Raw genomic sequence first — 24,352 nt, 5'->3', positions numbered from 1 at the left:
TGGAAGAGCCATTCCCACTGCACTAAGTAGTTTCTCTTCCCCCTTGTGACCATGTCCTGGAGCTTCCCCCAGTAAACAAGCCTCACTGATGGGCCGGGAGGGATTAGGTGAGCATTCGCGGCATGGGACCTCCCAGCGCTGGAGCTCTGACATAGGCCTTCACCCTGCGGGGCAGGAATCCTGAGCTGGGACACTGTGCAACAGCTGTTGGTTTAAGCCATTTGTGCTGGAGGAGACAGGGGCCCCGCACTATGGAGGGTAGGCAGATGAGTGCGTCAGGGCACAGCCGCCCCCCCAGGCATGCGCTATGGGGCCTCTGGACGTCTTGCCACTCCCCCCCGGCCCCTGCAGGGTGGCAGCATTCAAGGGTGCAGGCTATAGGCACAGAGCCCTTAGTATTGGATCCAGGGAGGTTGCCACCAGGTCCCTGGCTGCCTCTGCGCCTGGCATGGACCCGCGGTTCCTAACGTGAGTGCCCATGGGAGAGACTGAGGCAGCATAGGGTTTCTTCAGTTTCAGGGTCGGGAGGTCCTGCTGTGAGGCCCACTCCAAGTCTACCTCAGGGACGGGGAAGGACACAGCAGGGCCTAGGGTCTCTCCCAGAAAACCCAGGGGCCTTGGTTCTCACTCTCCCAGCACTGTCAGGGTGGCGTCATTTCCCAGTGCACCTTTACACTGCCTGTCCTTGGTGCCTGGTCTGCACACCGTGGCACCTCGCTCACCCGGCTCCCAGTCAGAGCTGCTCCCCAGGCTTGTTTACCATGGAGCTCCTGTCCCTCCTCTCCAACGCCATGGACTTGTTTTCTCTTCGTTGCGATCTGCATGTCAAAATCGAGTCTGTGATTGAGCCTCTGTTGAAGCTGAAGGCGCCGGCTATGCGTGGAAGTGGAGAGATATTTTAGCACTGAATAGAATATTTTTAAAATTAAACTATTTGAAATACAGTGTGTGAATTTCTCTGCAGCAGCTTGGAGAGGGCTGGATCCCCACCATCCTCTCCATGGACCTCTGTGAGTCCAGAAGTGACAGGACACAGGGGACAGCGTCTCGCCTGGGAACGGGTGTCAGGGGCTGCTTTGTTCACGTCTTCGAGTGGATGCAGCTGCGTATTCCACTTAGTGTGTGCGCCCTGTGTGCCGGAGCTGAAGGATTTTCCCAGCAGTACCCCTAGAAGGGCGGGGCTCACGCCGTGTGGCCATAGCCCCTCCCCTGGCTGTATAAGGCAGTACCACCTTGACCCCCCCCCCACAGTTTCTTCTTACCACCCATGGCTGGAGTTGCAGCACTCTGTGTTTTACCTCACACTCCTCTTAGTGACGTTTCGAGTTGTATGTGGTTCATTAGGACCGTAGTACAGTGTGTGTTAAGTTACTGTCAGCTATAGGTTGTGTTTTCCTGGTGATGCCCCCCATCAGCATTTAAATTTAAATGTCCATTGAGGAAGGGGCATCCCCACTAACAATCCCCACACACGGTGCTTGTTGTGTCCAGGCACAGCCCAGATCAAGGTGCGCTGTTCCATTTGCACGTTGTTCACTACACAGACTCAGGTGGCGAGGGATCTTCGTCTGAAGCAGCACCTGCTCCAACAGGCAGGAAGATTTACACCTCCTTCCTTGCAGATGCAGATTGCTAACCAGCAGCCACTGCTGCCCAAGAACGACTTTGCTACCTGGACAGCTATGTCTAAATTTGCAGACCAGCTGCCCAAGGCCTCGAGGGAGGAATTTCAGGCATTGGTCACCGAAGGCAGTTTGGGGCTGTCAAGGCTGTATCCCCACTTTGAACTTTAGGGTACAAATGTAGGGGCCTGCATGAGGACTTCTAAGCTTAACTACCAGCTTAGTTCTGGTCCGCTGCCACCATTCCCTTCCCTGGGAAGCTTTTAGAAACTTTTCACCAATTTCCTGGTGAATACAGATCCAAACTCCTTGGATCTTAAACAAGGAGAAATTGACCCTTCCCCCCTCCTTCCTTTCACCAACTCCTGGTGAATACAGATCCAAACCCCCTTGGATCTTAAAACAAGGAGAAATCAATCAGGTTCTTAAAAAAAGAAGGCTTTTAATTAAAAAAAGGTAAAAATCATCTCTGTAAAATCAGTATGGAAAATAACTTTACAGGGTAATCAAACTTAAAGAGCTCAAAGGACCCCCCTCTGTCTTAGGTTCAAAGTATAGCAAACAAAGATAAACACTCTAGTAAAAGGTACATTTACAAGTTGAGAAAATAAAGTAAAACTAAGACGCCTTGCCTGGCTTTTTACTTACAAGTTTGAAATAAGAGAGACTTGTTTAGAAAGATGGGGAGAACCTGGATTGATGTCTGGTCCCTCTCAGTCCCAAGAGCGAACAACCCCTTAAAACAAAGAGCACACACAAAAGCCTTCCCCCCCCCCAAGATTTGAAAGTATCTTGTCCCCTTATTGGCCCTTTGGGTCAGGTGTCAGCCAGGTTACCCGAGCTTCTTAACCCTTTACAGGTAAAAGGATTTTGGAGTCTCTGGCCAGGAGGGATTTTAGTACTGTATACAGGAGAGCTGTTACCCTTCCCTTTATAGTTATGACACACCCCCCAAATCACAGATAGTGTTGGACGTTCGGTTCCACACTGGCTGTGATTTCTTCCTGGAGTTCTAGGAGAAAACAGAGTTAACAAGACACATGTACCTTTAGACATACTACTGATTATATAAAAACTAACTATGTTTCATTCCAAGAACAATTGTTAACCAGTTAACTCTGGGAAACTTTCCCGGGAGAGTGCATCAGCCACTTTGTTAGAAGCTCCCGAAATGTGTTGTATTTCAAAATCAAAATCTTGGATAGCTAAACTCCACCAAAGAAGTTTTTTGTTATTTCCCTTGGCGGTATGAAGCCACTGTAGCGCAGCATGGTCTGTTTGTAGTTGGAAACGCCGTCCCCAAACATATGGGCGTAGCTTTTCCAGCGCGTACACAATGGCGTAGCATTCCTTTTCGCTGATTGACCAGTGGCTTTCCCTCTCAGACAGTTTCTTGCTGAGAAACACGACAGGATGGAATTCTTGATCTGGTCCTTCCTGCATTAAAACTGCTCCCACGCCTCGCTCGGACGCATCTGTGGTTACTAGGAACGGTTTGTCAAAGTCTGGGGCCCTTAGCACAGGGTCAGACATGAGTGTTGCCTTAAGCTGGTTAAAGGCCTTTTGACACTTATCAGTCCACTGAACTGCATTTGGCTGTTTCTTTCTGGTTAGGTCTGTCAGCGGGGCGGCGATTTGGCTGTAGTGTGGTACAAATCGCCTATAATATCCGGCCAAGCCTAAGAAGGATTGGACCTGTTTCTTTGACTTTGGAACCGGCCACTTTTGGATAGCATCCACTTTGGCCTGTAGGGGATTTATAGTTCCTTGACCCACCTGGTGCCCCAGGTACGTCACTCTGTTTTGGCCTATTTGACACTTTTTAGCCTTAACAGTTAGTCCTGCCTGCCGGATGCGCTCGAAGACTTTTTCCAGGTGCTCCAGGTGTTCTGTCCATGAATCAGAAAAAATGGCCACATCATCGAGGTAGGCAACTGCACATACTCCCAATCACGCTAGGAGACCATCTACAAGTCTTTGGAAGGTGGCGGGTGCATTTCGCAACCCGAAAGGGAGTACATTGAATTTATACACCCCTGCCTGGGTGACGAAGGCTGACCTTTCCGTAGCGGGTTCATCTAGTGGTACTTGCCAGTACCCTTTGGTTAAGTCTAAAGTAGAGATGAATTGGGCATGTCCCAATTTTTTCAATAGCTCATCTGTGCGTGGCATTGGATAGTTGTCAGGACGAGTTACAGCATTTAGCTTACGGTAGTCCACGCAAAAGCGTATTTCCCCATCTGGTTTGGGAACTAGAACCACTGGAGATGCCCATGCACTGGTAGAGGGGCGGATTATACCCATCTGTAGCATGTCCTGGATCTCCCTTTGTATAGCAGCTTGGGCATGAGGTGACTCCCGGTAGGGTGGGGTTCTAATTGGGTGAGCATTACCTGTGTCAATGGAGTGGTATGCCCGTTCGGTCTGTCCTGGAGTGGCTGAGAAAATCGGTGCAAAGCTTGTGCACAGCTCCTTGATCTGCTGTCGCTGAGGACGTCCCAGGGTCGTGGAGAGGTTCACCTCTTCCACACCACCATTCCTTTTTCCTTCGTAGTAGACACCTGCAGGCCACTCCGCGTCATCTGTTTCCTGGGCTGTAAACTGGCAAACGTTTAATTCTCTGGAATAAAAGGGCTTAAGAGAATTAACATGGTATACCTTAGGCTTTATGTTGGAGGTGGGGGAGGCTATGAGATAGTTAACAGCTCCTAGGCGCTCCTGGACCGTGAATGGTCCTTCCCACGATGCTTCCATTTTATGGGCCCGGAGCGCCTTTAAGACCATGACTTGGTCTCCTACTTTGAAGGACCGTTCTCTGGAATGTTTATCATACCAGGCCTTTTGCTCTTCCTGAGCATCCTTTAGGTTTTCTTTAGCAAGGGCTAAAGAGTGTCGGAGGGTGCTTTGTAGGTTGCTTACAAAGTCTAGAATGTTAGTTCCTGGAGAAGGCGTAAACCCCTCCCATTGTTGCTTCACCAACTGTAATGGCCCCTTAACCTCGCGGTCATACACAAGTTCAAATGGTGAAAACCCTAAACTGGGATGTGGTACAGCCCTGTAGGCAAAAAGCAACTGCTGCAACACTAGGTCCCAATCATTGGAGTGTTCATTTACGAATTTACGTATCATGGCCCCCAAAGTTCCATTACACCTCTCCACCAGACTATTGGTTTGATGGTGATGAGGGGTGGCAACCAAGTGATTCACCCCATGAGCTTCCCACAGGTTTTTCATGTTCCCTGCCAGGAAATTAGTTCCCGAATCTGTAAGTATGTCGGAGGGCCACCCTACCCTGGTAAAAATGTCTGCTAATGCCTGGCACACACTGTTAGCCCTGGTGTTGCTTAAGGGTACAGCTTCCGGCCATCGGGTAGCAAAATCCATGAAAGTCAGTACGTACTGCTTTCCTCTGGGTGTCTTCTTTAGGAAAGGACCCAGAATATCCACAGCTACTCGCTGAAATGGGACCTCAATTATGGGTAGTGGCTGGAGAGGGGCTTTAACCTGGTCTTGGGGCTTTCCCACTCGTTGGCACACCTCACAAGACCGGACATAATTAGCAACGTCCTTGCCCATTCCCTCCCAGTGGAAGGACTTCCCCAACCGGTCTTTGGTTCTGTTCACCCCAGAATGGCCACTGGGATGATCATGGGCTAAGCTCAAGAGCTTTACCCGATACTTAGTGGGAACTACCAACTGTCTTTGAGGATGCCAGTCTTCCTGGTGCTACCAGAAAGAGTCTCCTTGTATAAAAGTCCTTGTTCTACAACCAACCGGGATCGGTTAGAAGAGCTGAGAGGCGGTGGGGTGCTCCGTGCCGCCGCCCAAGCTTTCTGAAGGCTGTCATCTGCTTCCTGCTCGGCCTGGAACTGTTCCCTTGATGCTGGAGACATCAGTTCCTACTTGGACTGTGGACTGGGGCTTGGTCCCTCTGGAAGCGATGCAGGTGCTGGGGCTGTTTCCATTGACTGTGAACCGCTGTCCGCTGGTGCACTATGTGGTATTTCAGGCTCTGGCGGAGCCTCTTGGGTAGGGTTATCTGCTCCTTCCGCCAGTTCAGGCTCACTGGTGCCCACTGGCATTGGAGTTGTAGACGGGTTTGCAAGCGCTGGACTCAGTGCTGGCAATGGTTCTGGTGCTGGCTGCGTTGCCAGTTCCGGTTTTGGGACTGGCTTTGGCTGGGTCTCTGGGATTGGATCCACTACGGCTGTTGCAGTCGTTGGCAGGGGATCCGGTTCCACCACCTTTGTTTGGGTCTCTGGTAACACAGACGGGGCCCTGGTGGACGGCTCAGGAACAGGGATGGGGGTGAAAGCTTGCTTAGCCTGGCTGCGGGTGACTATTCCCACCCTCTTGGCTAGCTTCACATGGTTGGCCAAGTCTTCCCCCAGCAGCATGGGAATGGGATAATTGTCATAGACTGCAAAAGTCCACATTCCTGACCAGCCCTTGTACTGGACATGCAACTTGGCTGTAGGCAAGGTTACAGACTGTGACACAAAGGGTTGAATTGTCACTGTAGCCTCCGGGTTGATGAGTTTGGGGTCCACTAGGGATTGGTGGATAGTTGACACTTGTGCCCCAGTGTCCCTCCAAGCGATAACCTTCTTTCCGCCCACTCTCAAGGTTTCCCTTCGCTCCGAGGGTATGAGAGAGGCATCTGGGTCTGGGGATCTTTGGTGTGATTGGGGTGTAATGAACTGTAATCGGTTGGGGTTCTTGGGGCAGTGAGCCTTTATATGCCCCAGTTCATTACATTTAAAACATCGCCCTGCTAAGGTATCACCGGGGCGATGTTGGTTGATGGAGACTGGTGTGGTGGGGTGAGAAGGCGTCTGGGGTTTCCCTTGGGATGTGGGTGGGGCCTTGGGTTGTCCCCGGTGATAAGGTTTTGTTTCGGCTTGCCCCTTCTGATATTCGCTCCAACTGCTACTAGCTTTTTTCTTTTCTGTCACCTCCACCCACTTGGCTCCAATCTCCCCCGCCTCGGTTACAGTTTTGGGCTTCCCATCTAGGATGTACCTTTCTATTTCCTCAGGAACACCCTCTAAAAACTGCTCCATTTGCAATAGGAAGGGCAACTCTTCCGTAGATTTAACATTTACTCCTGATATCCAGGCATCCCAATTTTTCCCAATGTGGTAGGCATGTCGGGTAAATGACACATCGGGTTTCCACCTTAGGGCTCTGAACCGCCGACGGGCATGCTCAGGTGTTAGCCCCATTCTGATTCTGGCCTTGTTTTTAAAAAGTTTATAACTGTTTATTTGTTCCTTAGGCATTTCAGCCGCCACCTCTGCTAAGGGTCCACTGAGCTGCGGCCTCAGCTCTACCATGTACTGGGTTGGAGTGATGCTGTATCCAAGGCAGGCCCTTTCAAAATTTTCTAAGAAGGCCTCAGTATCATCGCCTGCCTTGTAGGTGGGGAATTTCCTGGGATGGGAAGTGGCACCTGGAGTGGAGTTGCTAGGATGGTCTGATGCATCCTGCCTAGCACTTGCTGCTTCCAGTTCATGCTTCCTTTCTTTTTCTCTCGCCTCCTCTTTGGCTTTTTCCAGCTCCATCTCTCTCTTGTGGGCCTCCTCTTTGGCTTTCTCTTCTCTTTTATGGGCCTCCTCTTTGGCTTTTTCCAGCTCCATCTCTCTCTTGTGGGCCTCCTCTTTGGCTTTTTCTTCTCTTTTATGGGCCTCCTCTTTGGCTTTTTCCAGCTCCATCTCTCTCTTGTGGGCCTCCTCTTTGGCTTTTTCTTCTCTTTTATGGGCCTCCTCTTTGGCTTTTTCCAGCTCCATCTCTCTCTTGTGGGCCTCCTCTTCAAGTTTTTTAATTTGAAGCAGTCTTTGATGTTTTCTTTCATTTTCTTCTGCTTCTAGTTTGGCCAGTTCTATTTTGTTAGCTACTTCTTTGGTAGTCATTTTCCTGTTTTCTTGTGCTGGGTCACACCCCTCTGCAGTTGACTGAAACTGGGATGTACTTAGCTCTGGCTGCTGCTGAGTTAACAGAGACTTTCTAACAAGCTACTCCCGAGGATGTAAAAAGAAAAAAAAAAAACAATTCAGCTTGTAAATTGCCTTTACCAGTCAAAGTTTGTTTGCTTATTTGAACACTTCTCTTAACAAAGGACCTTGTTAAAAAAAACTTAACACCTCTGCCTTCAGGCAAGGAGAGATAAGATATGCATCTACCTTCACCTCTGCTTTCCAAGCAGCTAGAAGGAAAAAAAAAATCTCTTACTGGCTTTTGGGTTTAAAACGATCTCCACCGCTGTGCCACCATGTCAAGGCTGTATCCCCACTTTGAACTTTAGGGTACAAATGTAGGGGCCTGCATGAGGACTTCTAAGCTTAACTACCAGCTTAGTTCTGGTCCGCTGCCACCATTCCCTACCCTGGGAAGCTTTTAGAAACTTTTCACCAATTTCCTGGTGAATACAGATCCAAACTCAACAAGGAGAAATCAATCAGGTTCTTAAAAAGAAGGCTTTTAATTAAAGAAAAAGGTAAAAATCATCTCTGTAAAATCAGTATGGAAAATAACTTTACAGGGTAATCAAACTTAAAGAGCTCAAAGGACCCCCCTCTGTCTTAGGTTCAAAGTATAGCAAACAAAGATAAACACTCTAGTAAAAGGTACATTTACAAGTTGAGAAAATAAAGTAAAACTAAGACGCCTTGCCTGGCTTTTTACTTACAAGTTTGAAATAAGAGAGACTTGTTTAGAAAGATGGGGAGAACCTGGATTGATGTCTGGTCCCTCTCAGTCCCAAGAGCGAACAACCCCTTAAAACAAAGAGCACACACAAAAGCCTTCCCCCCCCCCCAAGATTTGAAAGATTTGTTGCGTTCAACAGCAACAACAGCAGTATTGTCAACAGCTCATGTTTGGGCAGCTTTTTGCTCCCCCAAGGCAGGACTGCCCCGGAAAAGGGCCTAGGCCCCACAGGAGGAAGCAGTTGGGTTCAGGATTCAGCCAGTTCACACGCAATCCCCCGCACCTCCCAAGCACCCATTTTGACACCTTGGTCCAGAGAAGTGTTCCAGCCATTGGTCTCCCTGCCCTCCCCTCCCCCCATCCTCCTCTCTGTGGATGGGCTGATTTGCTTTTACAATGCTTGTGGCTCGATCACTACTGAGCTGGGTCCTAAGCACCGTCTGATCGGGCAGTGCCATCCAGTTCCTCTCTATCTGGCCCCGTCCCTCTTCAGGGACCCCTCTCACAAGATACTGCTCCTTGAGCAGGTGTGCTCTCTGATGGCATTGGGAGCAGTGGAGGAGATCCACCACAACACCAGGGTCAGGGTTTCTACTGGTACTTTGTGGGGCCCAAATCCAAAGGAGGGGTAAGGCCCATTCTTGACCTTTGCGGCCTCAACAAATATATCAGGTACACGAGGTTGCGAATGGTCTCTCTAGCGCCTATCCTCCCCATGTATCAAACTGGTTTGCTGCCCTGGACTGTCAGGACACCTGCTTTCATATGGCCGTTTTGCCGAGCCACAGAAAATTCCTTTGGTTTGTTGTGTTAGAGCATTTTCAGTCCACAGTGCTTCCCTTTAGCCCCTCTTCTGCCCCTTGTGTTTTTACCAAATGCATGGTCATCGTCACGGCATAGCTCCAGAAGAACGGGATCCACAGCTTCCCATAGCTGGATGACTGGTTGCTGAGGGGCAGATCCAGAGAGGAAGTCCTTTCTCATGTGGACACCACACTGCGCTTGCTTGACCATCTAGGTCTTATCCTAAACACCGGGAAGTCCACCTTGCTTCCCACTCAGAAAATAGAGTTCCTTGGGGCACTAATAGACTCTACCTGTTCAGTAGTGTTTCTGCTGACTGTCTGTTTTCAGGTGATTTGCTACCTCTGTCTCACTGCAGCCTCAGCCTTCCTCGAGAGGTCGGATGAGCCTGAGGCTCTTGGGCCACATGTCTGTTGGCACACAGGTGGTCCAGTTTGCAAGGCTATGTCTTCACCCCCTTCCAGTGTGGCTCAGGGCAGTTTACTGAACTCTTCACTCCTTACACAGATTGGTCTGTCTCCCTCCACTGGACCTGGACTCCTTGCAATGGTGGATGCTTCTCAAGAATGTTTATCAGGACATTCCCTTTGTCCGGCCCTTGCCAACCAGGTCTGTTGTCACCGAAGCCCCCCTGGTGGGCTGAGGGGCACAGGTGGGGTTGCTAAGAGTCCAAGGTTTGTGGTTGGAGCAGGAGACCACTCTGCATATCAATGTGCTGGAGCTTTGGAGCAATGCTTGTCATGCTTTTTGGGACCATATCAGGGGCTCAGCGGTTCACATACTTACCGACAATACCACCGCAATGTAGTATGTGAACTTGGGGCGGCAGGTTTGTATAATTTTTGGTGGTGCCCCGAATGGGTCCAAGTCCACCCCCCCCTCCACACACACACACACACACACACACACACACACACCTGTCTAAGGCTCTGGGAGGGAGTTGAGTGCGGGCTCTGGGCTGGGGCAGGAGGTTGGGGTGCAAGAGTGGGTGCAGGGAGCAGGCTCTGAGGGAGTTTGGGTGCAGGGGGTGGGCTGGGGCAGGCTCTGGGAGGGAGTTAGGGTATGGGCTCTGGGCTGGGGGCGGGCTCTGGAGGGAATTTGGGTGTGAAGTCTGGGCTGCAGAAGGGGGTTGGGGTGCGGGTGAGGGGTGGAGCGGTTACCTCGGGCGGCTCCCGAAAGCGACCCGCACCCCCCTCTGGCAGCAGCTCCTAGGCGGGTGGTCGGAGGGGTCTCCACACGCTGCTGCCCACAGGCATCACCCCCCCCCCCCCAGCTCCCATTGGCCGGAGTTGGCAGAGTCAGCACTCGGGGCAGGGGCAGCGTGCGGAGACACAGCCTCTCCCTTCCCCTCCCCCCCCCCCCCCCCGGGGCCGCAGGGACGTGCCAGCTGCTTCCGGAAGCAGGGTGGGTAGGAAGCCACCTTAGCCCCGTTGCACTGCCGGTGGTGGCGGGATCCCCTAGCCCTTTTAAATTGCCTGGGGGTAGCTGGGGGGGGGAGGCGCATGGGGGCAGCAGGCAGGGTGGGGGGAGAGACCTGGCCCCGAATTTTCGTGGAGCCAGGCCCTTGTGCTCTCATATTGGTGGAACATGGGCACCACAGGCCCATAAAACTCACCACCCGTGTGTGAACTGGAAGGGGGAGAGGGTTCCCTGCCAAGGGGCAATCAGGCTGTGGCAGTTCTGCCTTGAGGAGAGCATCACTCCGATAGCTGACCACTTGCCCGGGGCACAGAATCAGCTCACAGATCGACTCCACAGAAATTTTTTTCTGAGTCACGTGTGGTTCCTGAAGATAAGTATCCTCCGGGCCATTTCTGTGGCTTGGGTTTCCTGATGATTGCTACAAGGGACAACAAGAAATGTCATCTGTTCTGCTCTTGAGGGGGTCTCAGGTGAGGCTCCCTGTCTGATGCCTTCCATCTCAGCTGGTAATTGGCTCTCTTCTGTGCCCTTCCCCCAATCCTGATCATCCACAAGCTGAAGGTAGATGGGGCCAAGCTCATTTTCATTGCCCTGGCATGGCAGCAAGAATACTGTGGGCTAAGTTAGAGAAGTATGGGCTGGATGAAAGGACTGTAAGGTGGATAAAAAGCTGGCTAGATCGTCGGGCTCAACAGGTAGTGATCAATGGCTCCATGTCTAGTTGGCAGCCGGTTTCAAGCGGAGTGCCCCAAGGGTCGGTCCTGGGGCCGGTTTTGTTTAATATTTTTATTAATGATCTGGAGGATGGAGTGGACTGCACTCTCAGCAAGTTTGCCGATGACACTACACTAGGAGGCGTGGTAGATACACTAGAGGGTAAGGATCGGATACAGAGGGACCTAGACAAATTAGAGGATTGGGCCAAAAGAAACCTGATGAGGTTCAACAAGGACAAGTGCAGAGTCCTGCACTTAGGACGGAAGAATCCCATGCACAGCTACAGACTAGGGACCGAATGGCTAGGTAGCAGTTCTGCAGGAAAGGACCTAGGGGTCACAGTGGACGAGAAGCTGGATATGAGTCAACAGTGTGCTCTTGTTGCCAGGAAGGCTAACGGCATTTTGGGCTGTATAAGTAGGGGCATTGCCAGCAGATCGAGGGACGTGATCGTTCCCCTTTATTCGACATTGGTGAGGCCTCATCTGGAGTACTGTGTCCAGTTTTGGGCCCCACACTACAAGAAGGATGTGGAAAAATTGGAAAGAGTCCAGCGGAGGGCAACAAAAATGATTAGGGGTCTGGAGCGCATGACTGATGAGGAGAGGCTGAGGGAACTGGGATTGTTTAGTCTCCAGAAGAGAAGAATGAGGGGGGATTTGATAGCAGCCTACAACTACCTGAAAGGGGGTTCCAAAGAGGATGGAACTCGGCTGTTCTTGTTCTGTCATCTTGTTCTGTCATTGAGGAGCAATGGTCTCAAGTTGCAGTGGGGGAGGTCTAGGTTGGATATTAGGAAACACTATTTCACTAGGAGGGTGGTGAAGCACTGGAACGCGTTATCTAGGGAGGTGGTGGAGTCTCCTTCCTTGGAGGTTTTTAAGGCCCGGGTTGACAAAGCCCTGGCTGGGATGATTTAGTTGGGAATTGGTCCTGCTTTGAGCAGGGGGTTGGACTAGATGACCTCCTGAGGTCCCTTCCAACCCTGATATTCTATGATTCTATGCTGGTTCTCCAACCTTCTCACACTATCTATTCAGCTTCCCATACAGCTTCCTCTCCATTCTGACCTACTCACTCAGAATCACAGCCACATATTGCATCCCATGCTCAGCTCCCTGCATCTCATGGAGTGGCTGCTGCATGGCTGAATGAGGAGGGAGACCAGTGTTTGGTGGTAGTTCACTAGGTCCTATTCAACAGTCGAGAGCCCTCTGCCATTTAGATGGGCAGAGTCATCTAAATGGATGCAGTTTTCGGTGTTGTCATTGGCCTGTGGAATTCAACCAATGCTGGCTTCTATCCAGGACATCTTTGAATACCTGCTGCACCTTCAGTCCTTGGGACTTGTGCATCTGAAAGCGATATCAGCATTTCATCCCCCCAGCCAGGGAAGATCAGTTTTCTCCAGTGCCATGGTAACAAGGTTCTTAAAAGGGCTTGTTTGTCTACATCCTCCAGTCTAAGAGCCAATTCCTCTGTGGGACCTTAACACAGTTCTAGCGGTTTTGATGGGACCTCCATTCAAGTCCCTGGCATCTTGTCTCTTTCCATTTTTATATCAGAAAACTGTGTTCCTTGTAGTGATAACACCCACAAGGAGAGTGTGTGTGAGTTGCAGGCTCTGATGGCAGCAGCTCCTTATATGCAATTATCCAAAGCGACTCTATTACCACACCCAAAAGTTGGGTTTAAAGTCGTTTCTCAGTTTCATTTGAGCTAGGTGGTATACTTACCTGTGTTCTTTTCTAAGCTGCTTTCATCTCTGGTGGAGAAGTGCCTCCAGACATTAGATGTCAAGTGACGTCTAGCCTTTGATCTGGGCAGGACTAAACCGTTTCATGCTTTGCCTCACCTGTTTGTGTCATATTCAGATCATATGAAGGAGCAAGCAGTCTCTTCACAGACAATCTCTAAATGGATAACATCCTGTATCAAGACCGTGTATGAAATAGCTTTGGATACGCCCCCTCAGCGGGTGTGAGCTCAATCTAGAAGAGCACAAACAGCATCAAGAGCATTCCTCAATGATGTTTCGAGACTGACCACGCAGCAGCCCTGCAAATGTCCATACATACATACGTTTACAAACAATTATGCCATAACTGCATCTTCCAGAGCGGATGCATGCATCAGAAGGGTGGTCTTCCTGTCCTTGGTTAGGTGGACTCCGAGCCCTGCCTCCTTGTGAGGGGTACTGCTTGGGAGTCACCTAAGTGGAATCACGGCTGCATCTACTCAAAGAAGAAGAAGAAATGTTTACTTACTGTACCTGTGATTCTTGGAGACGTGATGCAGACGTGTATTCCACCCTCCATCCCCTCTGCATCAGTCTCATCTTTGGATGTTCAGTGTGAAGGAAGTGATGGGGGTTGGGGCAGTGCCACCTCCTATAGCCACGGGAGGGGCTATGGCCATGAGGCGCAAGCATCGCCCCCTAGGGGTACTGCTAGGCAAAATTCTCCGGCTCTGGTGCACTGGATCGAGTAGGGTGAACCTGAACTACTGAGCTGCCATGTCCCCTTAGTTCTCTAGCCTGGGCTGTCTTTTCCAGAGCTTTGCTATGGAACAACAAACCACTCCAGGCTCCATTCACTCATAGCCACCACCATGCAAAGTCAGTCCCAGCTGAATACATGAATGCTGTGCCCAGCCATTCATGAATAGACAGGGCTACTCCAACATATCCCTCAATTCCAGCCTTGCACCCCAGAAATGTGTCTTGCACTGCCCAGCACACTACTGAACCAGAGGAAGCTTATTAATTAGTTCATTTCTTTTTAAAGGAAATGATCATGCCACAGCCTTTGTGAACCTGAGTAGAGATTTCCTCAACACTTCAATCAAAAACACTGGTTTAGCTAAAACAGTAAAACAAGTTTATTAACTAGAGAAGGAGAGATTTTAAGTGATTGTAAGGGATAAAGGCATAAAAGTCAGAATTGATTACAAAAGAAAATAAAAGATAAAAAAAACACAATCTAATTCTTAAACATTTCCAAGCTAAATAAGATTTGAAAGCAAAAAGGTTTCTCTCACCCAGCTTTCAGTAGTCTATGCTAACTGGATGGCCTTCCAGTTAGGACCATTCCCCCCCCCACCCCCCCACCAGTTCAATGATAGTTCTTTGTCTTTCAAAAGATTATGCAGCCATCAGTAGAGATTGGGAAGGCGAGGTAAAGTGGATGTTCTCTTGCTGCCGGGGTGTAGACAAAACAGGCCCCTGTGTATGCAAGATTCAAAGCATCTTTCAGGTGAATTGTGAATTGATTTTTTCACGCCTTCTCTGTACGTGATATCTTAGGGATGCCATGCAAATAGTTTGTTTACAGCCCCATCCCCGATGGTGAATGGTTGCTTCAATAGTTGATAGTTTTCTAACATCTGAGGTCAGTCCTTTGTTGACACTGAGGAGCTAGGCTGTGGTCATTTCCCTAAATTACAGCATGTTTCGGTAACAAACATATAGCAACATCTCAAAACTCTCTATACAATGTTGCTACACACTTTTTAACAGGACAAGGATGTTCAATAGACTATGAGTTTTCAAGTGATACCTCACAAGGCATAGTTTGTACAAAACAGATCATGACCATCTACAAGTGGTGAATATGGGGGTACAAGGTGTCACAGGTGCACACACCAAAGTGGAGTACATGGCCGCATCACATCTTGAAGAACCACAGTTCCAGTAAGTAACCATTTCATCTCGAGCCAGCTGCCAGCATGGGGCCCCCCCTGAGAATGGGGCTAGCAAGAAGCTCCTGCAGAGCAGTCTCAGCTCTCCATGCCAGCTGCTGTGCCTTGGAAGGAAGGTCTTGCCCAGCTGGAGACTGGAATCGGAAGAGAAGAGCACAAGGTCGAGAGATCTCCACACAGTAGCAACCACCACCACTCTTTGGTGGATCCCGCTGTCTTTTCTTAGCTCTGCATATTGTCTGGGAATCTAGGACACTGGGTGGACCATGTTCTCCTCCGTTGACTTTTGGTCTGGATGGTCTTTGGGGAGAAAGATGGACAGTGAGCAGCCCTCTCCCCACACTGAAGCTTCTCCCCGCTGCTGCAAGATTGTTGCTTGGGGGAGGGCCTTTTTATTTCTTTCCCTGAGTGGCTCATAGTGCAACAACTGCAGCCAGATCCCACTCCTGTATCAAACCCCTGACCTATGTCTGAGCCATTGAAGTCCTCAAGTCATGGTTTAAAGACTCCAAGGTGCAGAGAATCTTCCAGCAAGTGACCTGTGCCCCATGCTGCAGAGGAAGGCGAAAATCCCCCAGGGCCTCTGCCAATCTGCCCTGGAGGAAAATTCCTTCCTGACCCCAAATATGGCGATCAGCTAAATCCTGAGCATGTGGGCAAGACTCACCAGCCAGACACCCAGAAAAGAATTCTCTGTAGTAACTCAGATCCCACCCCATCTAACATCCCATCACAGGCCATTGGGCATATTTACTGCTAATAGTCAAACACAAATTAATTGGCTTTGAAAACATTCTTTATTATTGCATAAAGTAAAAGATACCTTAGCCCAGGAAAGCAACAGGCATTGCAAGTCAGCGTAGCAAACACAGATTCCTACTAACATTGGAACCACTGCACTTCACTCCCGTGCAGGGCACCAAACATTACTGGTGGCTTTCAGCCTCAAATTGCTCCCTCAAGGCATCCCTAATCCTTGCAGCCCCGCGCTGGGCCCTTCTAATAGCCCTGCTCGCTGGCTGTTCAAACTCAGCCTCTAGGTGTTGAACCTCTGAGTTCCATGCCTGAGTGAATCTTTCACCCTTCCCTTCACAAGTGTTATGGAGGGTACAGCACATGGATATAATCGTGGGGATTCTGTCATCGGCCAGGTCCAGCTTCCCATACAGAGAGCGCCAGCGGCCCTTTAAAGGGCCAAAAGTACACTCCACAGTCATTCTGCACTGGCTCAGCCTGTTGTTGAACTGCTCCTTGCTGCTGTCAAGGCTCCCTGTGTGGGGTTTCATGAGCCACGGCATTAAAGGGTAAGCAGGGTCTCCAAGGATCACAATGGGCATTTCGACTTCCCCTACGGTGATCTTCTGATCTGGGGGAAAAAGTCCTGGCTTGCAGCTTCCTGAACAGGCCAGTGTTCCAAAAGATGCGTGTGTCATGCACCTTTCCGGGCCAGCCTGCGTTAATGTCAATGAAACGCCCACGATGATCCACAAGCACCTGGAGAACCATAGAGAAATACCCCTTCCGATTAACGTACTCGGAGGCTAGGTGGGCTGGTGCCAGACTTGGAATATGCATCCCATCTATCGCCCCTCCGCAGTTAGGGAAACCCATTTGTGCAAAGCCAGCCACAATGTCATGCACGTGACCCAGAGTCACGGTTCTTCTAAGCAGGATGCGATTAATGGCCCTGCAAACTTGCATCAACACGATTCCAACAGTCGACTGTCCCACTCGAAACTGGTTAGCGACCGATTGGTAGCTGTCTGGAGTTGCCAGCTTCCAGATTGCAATAGCCACCCGCTTCTCCACCATCAGGGCAGCTCTCATTCTCGTGTCCTTGCGCTGCAGGATGGGGATGAGCTCCTCACACACTCCCATGAAAGTCGTCATCCCAGACTTGGAGGATGATGTGATCCCACCACTCAGTGCTTGTTTCCCAAGCCCAAAAGCAGCGTTCCACGGTGGTGAGCATGTCCGTGAATGCCACAAGCAATCTCGTGTCATATGCGTTATTCGAGTCAATATCATCGTCGGAGTCTTCACTGTCAGTTTGGATCTTAAGGAGTAACTCGACTGCCAAACGTGACATGCTGGTGAGACTCGTCCGCATATTCCTCAGCAGTTTGGGCTCCATTCACGCAGACTGAAAGAAAAGACAGAGTTCACAGTACAAAAAACGTTGAAAGATGGTGCCAAATGTGGACAGAAGCACAGGGATTTCTGGGATGCGAACCGATGCATCATGGGCAGTTGGGACAGGACCCAGAATGCCCCCCACCCCCCTCCCCACAAGCCACAGCGCCAGAATGGGAAGAGGTGCTCTGTGGAATAGCTGCCCATAATGCACCCGCTCCCAATACTGCTGCAAGTGCCGCAAATGTGGCCACGCCAGTGCGTTTGCAGCTGTCAGTGTGGACAGACTGCAGCGCTTTCCCTACTGTGCTCTCCGAAGGCTGGTTTAACTCAAAGCGCTCTACATCTGCAAGTGTAGCCATGCCCTTCTTCTTGAAACATGGACACCAGAACTGGATGTAGTTTTTTAACATAGGTATGTAGTGGCTTGGAGTGGTTCCTCCCTGTCAGCATCAGAGGGAGGTCACTTCACCCCGCTATGCAAAGCTGATCAACAGGGAATTAGCATGTGCAGGCTCAGGCCCCCTGGGCAGGGCAGACCAAAAACAGTCTGTAGCCCAGCTCTCTGGATTGGGGGAGAGGGGGGCAGACAGCAAACAAACACAGGCCATCCAGCCTAAGGTGGGTATGAGTAGGCTGCCACCCCAGGGGTGGGGTTGGTAGCAGGAGATAGGCAGACCTGGACCCACCCACCCTATTCTATTAGGTCCCAGGAAAGGACCCTAACAGTGGCAGGGAATCCCACTACTGGGTGAGCAGGGATCCTGCTGAAACACACTGACTGTAGCTTCAGCAAACACGACTAGACTAATGCCTGGTTTCCCTGGGCTACTTCCTACCTGTTCATGGGGCATCATCACTCAGGCTCCTTGGCAGCCAGCCATTCAAGCAGCTCCTTGAGGTAGTCACCCTGTGATGGGTTGGATCACAGAAACCCCCTTGGGAACTGCCAATCGATGTGCCAAGACTACTTCTGCTCCTGCTTTCCCTGCCAGCTTGGGACTCCAGCACGCTGTCCTGTTGAGCCAGACATGCCAGTCTGCTCCAACACAGACCCAGGGTCTGAACCACGTGCCCCAAAGCTGCAGACTTAACTGAAAGCAACTTAAGAAGTGTTCCTGTCTTTAACATTCAGATGCCCAACTCCCAAGGGGGTCCAAATCCCAAATAAATCTGTTTTATCCTGTATAAAGCTTATACAGGGTAAACTCAAATAGTTTGCCCTCTATAACACTGATAGAGAGATATGCACAGCTGTTTGCCCCCCCAGGCATTAATACATTTTCTAGGTTAATTAATAAGTAAAAAGTTATTTTATTAAATACAGAAAGTAGGAATTAAGTGGTTCCAAGTAGTAACAGACAGAACAAAGTGAATTACCAAGTAAAATAAAATAAAACACGCAAGTCTAAGCCTAGTACAGTAATAAAACTGAATACAGATAAAATCTCACCCCCAGAAATGTTTCAATAAGTTTCTTTCACAGACTGGATGCCTTCCTAGTCTGGGCACAATCCTTTCCCCTGGTACAGCCCTTGTTCCAGCTCAGGTGGTAGCTAGGGGATTTCTCATGATGGCCGCCCCTTTTGTTCTGTTCCACCCACTTATATATCTTTTGCATAAGGTGGGAATCCTTTGTCCCTCTGGGTTCCCACCCCTCCTCCTCAATGGAAATGCATCAAGTTAAAGATAGATTCCAGTTCAGGTGACATGATTACATGTCACTGTAAGACTTCATTACCCACTTGCCAGCACACACATATACAGGAAGACTTACAAGTAAAACAGAGCCATCTACAATCAATTGTCCTGGTTAATGGGACCCATTAAGATTCCAAACCACCATTAATAGCCCACACTTTGCATAATTACAATAGGCCCTCAGAGTTATATTTCATATTTCTAGTTTCAGATACAAGAGTGATACATTTATACAAATAGGATGACCACACTCAGTAGATTATAAGCTTTGAAATGATACCGTACAAGAGACATTTTGCATGAAGCATATTTTAGTTACATTATATTCACACTCATCAGCATACTTTCATAAAATCATACAGAGTGCAATGTCACACACCCAGTGGCAGGAGTTGGTACAACTCAGTCCCTGATTCAGGAAACAGCACATATGACTCCCCCTCAACTGAGGTCGAGGCCCCGCCTCTTATACTTCCTGTTCTGACCCTCTGCTTCTGGCAGAAGGGGTGGGCCCCTCCTGGCTCCGCCCACCAGGGGGCAGGGAGTGTTTCCCCCCCCCCGTCAGAGTCAGAGGGAGGCCACTCCACCGCACTACAGAGTAAAACCATGTATTCTTCCTTAGCCCCTCTCTGGCTCAGTGGTCTCAAGGTGGGACGATAAGTCTACGGTGGCAGCCTTCTCTCCTCCATAACTTTGGCTAGGCATATGTGCTGAATAGGGTCACCAGATAGCAAGTGTGAAAAATCGGGACGGGGTTGGGGAGTAATAGGAGCCCATATAAACAAAAGTCCCAATATCGGGACTGTCCCTATAAAATCAGGACAACTGGTCACGCTAGTGCTGAAGGTCATTCCTTTGAGTGGTCTGTTTCTGCAGCTGGGGACCTGGGCTCAAGATGTCTTATGTTATTTTCAGGCCTCTGCTCAACATCACTACCCTTCTGAGTTGGGTGCATCACATCAGTACATGCTACTTACATCTAAGTGGGAAGACTAAAAGACATGATGTAATGTGTTCTATGATAGTTGTGGCAGATGTAGAAGAGGGTATCATAGAATCATAGAAGATCAGGATTGGAAGAGACCTCAGGAGGTCATCTAGTCCAAACCCCTGCTCAAGGCAGGACCAACCCCAACTAAATCATCCCAGCCAGGGCTTTGTCAAGCCAGGTCTTAAAAACCTCTAAGGATGGAGATTTCACCCCCTCTCTATGTAAACTGTAGCAGAGCGGGACTCACCCCTGCGGCGCCTCCTGCTGGTTGTCCATGGGAATTAGCTCTCCAGCCATTGGAGTGCCCTCTGCAGGCCAGTGTCCCGCTACCGCTTGGCCCCCGTGTCCTTCCCGGACCCGGTGCCCTGTTATCTGGGGCACTGCCCCCTGGCAGTAACCCCTCAGTCTTAGGGTCGCCCCTCCCCGGGGAACCCCCACCCACTATCCCCACCTCGCCTCAGTATATGGCTACTGCCAGTCATCGTCTAGCCCCCGCGCCCTGGGGCAGACGGCAGGATCAGCCACTCATCACTGGCAAGGGGGGTTTGGACCTGCTGCCTTGACCTACCCTTGGGCTGCCCTCTGCAACCCCCAGTACCTGTTGGCCTTATACTAGGCTGCAGCCTGGGGCTTTCCAGGCTGGAGCTCCCCAGCTCCTCCGCCTTTCCCCAGCCCTGCTCCACTCAGATACCCTGTCTCTAGCTCCCTGCAGCCGGGCCCGTCTCCCTCTGAAGGCAGAGAGAGACTGTCTCTGGTCCTCTGGCTCACAGCCTTTTATACGGACCAGCTGGCTCTGATTGGGGCATAGCCCAGCTGTGGCTACTTCCCCAATCAGCCTAGCTTTTCCCTGCCACAGCCCTCTCCCTGGCTGTTTTAAGCCCTTCAGGGCAGGAGTGGGTGTCCACCCCGCTACAGTAACTCATTCCAGTGCTTCACCACCCTCCTAGTGAAATAGTTTTTCCTAATATCCAACCTAGACCTCCCCCACTGCAACTTGAGACCATTACTCCTTGTTCTGTTATCTGCCACCACTGAGAACAGCTAAGCTCCATCCTTTTTGGAACCCCCTTTCATGTAGTTGAAGGTTGCTATCAAATCCCCCCTCACTCTTCTCTTCTTCAAATTAAACAAGGCCAGTTCCCTCAGCCTCTCCTCGTAAGTCATGTGCCCCAGCCCCCTGATCATTTTCGTTGCCCTCCGCTGGACTCTCTCCAATTTGTCCACATCCTTTCTGTAGTGGGGGGACCAAAACTGGACACAATACTCCAGATGTGGCCTCAGTCACCAGTGCCAAATAGAGGGGAATAATCACTTCCCTCGATCTGCTGGCAATGCTCCTATTAATGCAGCCCAATATGCTGTTGGCCTTCTTGGCAACAAGAGCACACTGCTGACTCATATCCAGCTTCTCGTCCACTGTAATCCCCAGGTCCTTTTCTGCAGAACTGCTGCTTAGCCAGTCCATCCCCAGCCTGTAGCTGTGCATGGGATTCTTCCATCCTAAGTGCAGGACTCTGCACTTGTCCTTCTTGAACCTCATCAGATTTCTTTTGGCCCAATCCTCCAATTTGTCTAGGTCACACTGGACCATATCCCTACCCTTCAGCATATCTACCTCTCCCCCCAGTTTAGTGTCATCTGCGAACTTGCTGAGGGTGCAATCCATCCCATCATCCAGATCATTAATAAAGATGTTGACCAAAACTGGCCCCAGGACCAACCCCTGGGGCACTCCGCTTGATACCGGCTGCCAACTAGACATCAAGCCGTTGATCACTACCCATTGAGCTCGACAATCTAGCCAGCTTTCTACCCACCTTATAGTCCATTCATCCAATCCATACTTCTTTAACTTGCTGGCAAGAACATTGTGGGAGACTGTATCAGAAGTTTTGCTAAATTCAAGATATATCATGTACATTCTATTCAGTTATTTAGCTTTTCCTTTCTTTGCTTTCATTTCTCTTTGTGAGATGTGTTAAGCGTGTTGCAATCTTAGCTGTTTCACAACATATTATAAAATAAATGCATTTCCTAGGGTTTTTTTGTTTGTTTGTTATAATGTTTAAGCATTTGAGGTGACACATACATACTGGGGAATGAGAGTGAACCCAGACTTGGGATGCGGGAGGCAGAAGAGGGATTAGGCAAAGCATGGATTGTAAAGTTTTAAATGTAGCTGTGACGGTGTTGGGACTCACCACCTGGCGCCTCCTACTGGTTGTCTCGGGAATTAGCTCTGTCCAGTGGAGCGCCCCCTCCTGGTGGTGTCCCGTCCATCGTCTTGCCCTCAGTTGGCGTGTCCGGACCCGCGTTGCTCCCAAGCTCGCAGCGTCCTCTTCGAGCCACTGCCCTCCGGCAGTGCCCCTTAGTCCATCCTCGCTACCTTCCGGGGGGGATCAATCAGCTGCCTCTCTGCGTCCTGGCCGATGTGGCCAACTGCACCCTCAAAGTCACTCCCCTCTTGGCAGGGGGTTGGTGCAGCTCTAGATGGCCGCTCCATCGGCCAGGTGCAAGGCAAGAGGGTCCCTGGGTTGGGACCCAGGCCCGCCCACTACTCTGGGTCCCAACCCAGGGACCCTCTAGTGGCAGCCATCCTGACCTCCTTCTCTTCCTCCGTCTGTCCACGTCCCTGGGCCGCTTCCCCTTCGGCCCCTCGCACCGGCTAGGCCCTTCCCTTCAGGGCCTGCAGCCTGACAGACTCTGGGCTGGAGTTACCCTCTGCTCCCCCGGGCCTGCCCAGCACTGCACTGTGCTGTCTCAGGTGCTAGTCTCCCAGCCTGGAAACAGACACTTCCCCTGTCAAAGGCCTAGGACAGACTGCCTGCTCCTGTCCTGAGCAGCCTTCTTATAGGGCTGAGCCTGGCCCTGATTGGCTCCCTCCAAGCTGGGCCCTGATTGGCTCTCTATAAGGCCTTCCCTGATTGGCTCCCTGTCTGTGCAGGCCCACTGGCCTGCTGCAGCCCCAAATTCAGGGAGTGGGGCAGCCGCCCCACTACAGTAGCAGATGTTATTTTACCATCTTCTCAGTTTTTCTAGCCCAGCTCCCTGGCTAGTTCTACTCACAAGATCCTCAGCCAGTCTCTATTCCTTGCTTTAAGTCATAGGTTGGCACCTTCTGGCCCCATCCATTTTCCTTTTTCACTGTCCTGTCCAGGTTTCTGCTTCAAAGAAACTCAAAGGCAGCAGATTTTAACATGACAAAAGGAAATGCTTTTTTTACACAACAATTAGCCAATGGAATTTACTGCCACAAGATATAATTGAGAACAAGAGTTTAACAGGGTTCTACAAGGACTGGAACATGCTATGGATGAGAACATTCACAGTTACTTAAAATAGGATTTAAACATTTATAAATAGGCTTATAAGGATTACATTTTTATTTGAAAATGTCAGTCATTGTCAATTTCACCATAGACAAAGTGGGTGAGGTAATATCTTTTTATTGCACCAACTTCTGTTGGTGAGAGCGACAAGCTACAAACCCCATACTGATCATAGACAGAGTGGGAAGGAGAGTCTCTCCTATTTACAAGCAAGCAGTTTGATCACACAGCAGACAGAGGTACCAATCCTGGAGGCAGGCACCCACAGCTGCACCCAATAGAGGAAACCAGGCTTGCTATAAAGGGGAGAATGCAGCTACAGAAAGGCCTGCGATAGCAAGGTGGTGACAACGTGGCACCAGACTGCTTCCAAGAAAACAGCCAGGAAAGCGACAGCAAGCCCAAAAAGTGAAGGGCTGACAGGCTTAATTGAAGGTGAGGGTCCAGGAACTGACCTGACTGATAGCAAACTAAGGAGGGTCAGTCATAGAATCATATCATATCAGGGTTGGAAGGGACCTCAGGAGGTCACCTAGTCCAACCGCCTGCTCAAAGCAGGACCAATCCCCAACTAAAAGCCAGGGCTTTGTCAAGCTTGACCTAAAAAACCTCTAAGGAAGGAGATTCCACCACCTCCCTAGGTAACCCATTCCAGTGCTTCACCACCCACATAGTGAAAAAGTTTTTCCTAATATCCAACCTAAACCTCCTTGAGACCACAACTTGAGACCATTACTCCTTGTTCTGTCATCTGGTACCACTGAGAACAGTCTAGATCCATCCTCTTTGGAACCCCCTTTCAGGTAGTTGAAAGCAGCTATCAAATCCCCCCTCATTCTTCTCTTCTGCAGACTAAATAATCCCAGTTCCCTCAGCCTCTCCTCATAAATCATGTGCTCCAGCCCCCTAATCATTTTTGTTGCCCTCCGCTGGACTCTTTCCAATTTTTCCACATCCTTCTTGTAGTGTGGGGCCCAAAACTGGACACAGTACTCCAGATGAGGCCTCACCAATGTCGAATAGAGGGGAATGATCACATCCCTTGATCTGCTGGCAATGCTCCTACCTATACAGCCCAAAATGCCGTTAGTCTTCTTGGCAACAAGAGCACACTATTGACTCATATCCAGCTTCTCGTCCACTGTAATCCCTAGGTCCTTTTCTGCAGAACTGCTGCCTAGCCCCTTGGTCCCTAGTCTGTAGCAGTGCATGGGATTCTTCCGTCC

Source organism: Emys orbicularis, chromosome 17 (assembly GCF_028017835.1).
Source record: "Emys orbicularis isolate rEmyOrb1 chromosome 17, rEmyOrb1.hap1, whole genome shotgun sequence".
NCBI lineage: Eukaryota > Metazoa > Chordata > Testudines > Emydidae > Emys > Emys orbicularis.
The sequence above is the reverse complement of the archived record's forward strand: the minus strand, read 5'-3'. Positions refer to the sequence as shown.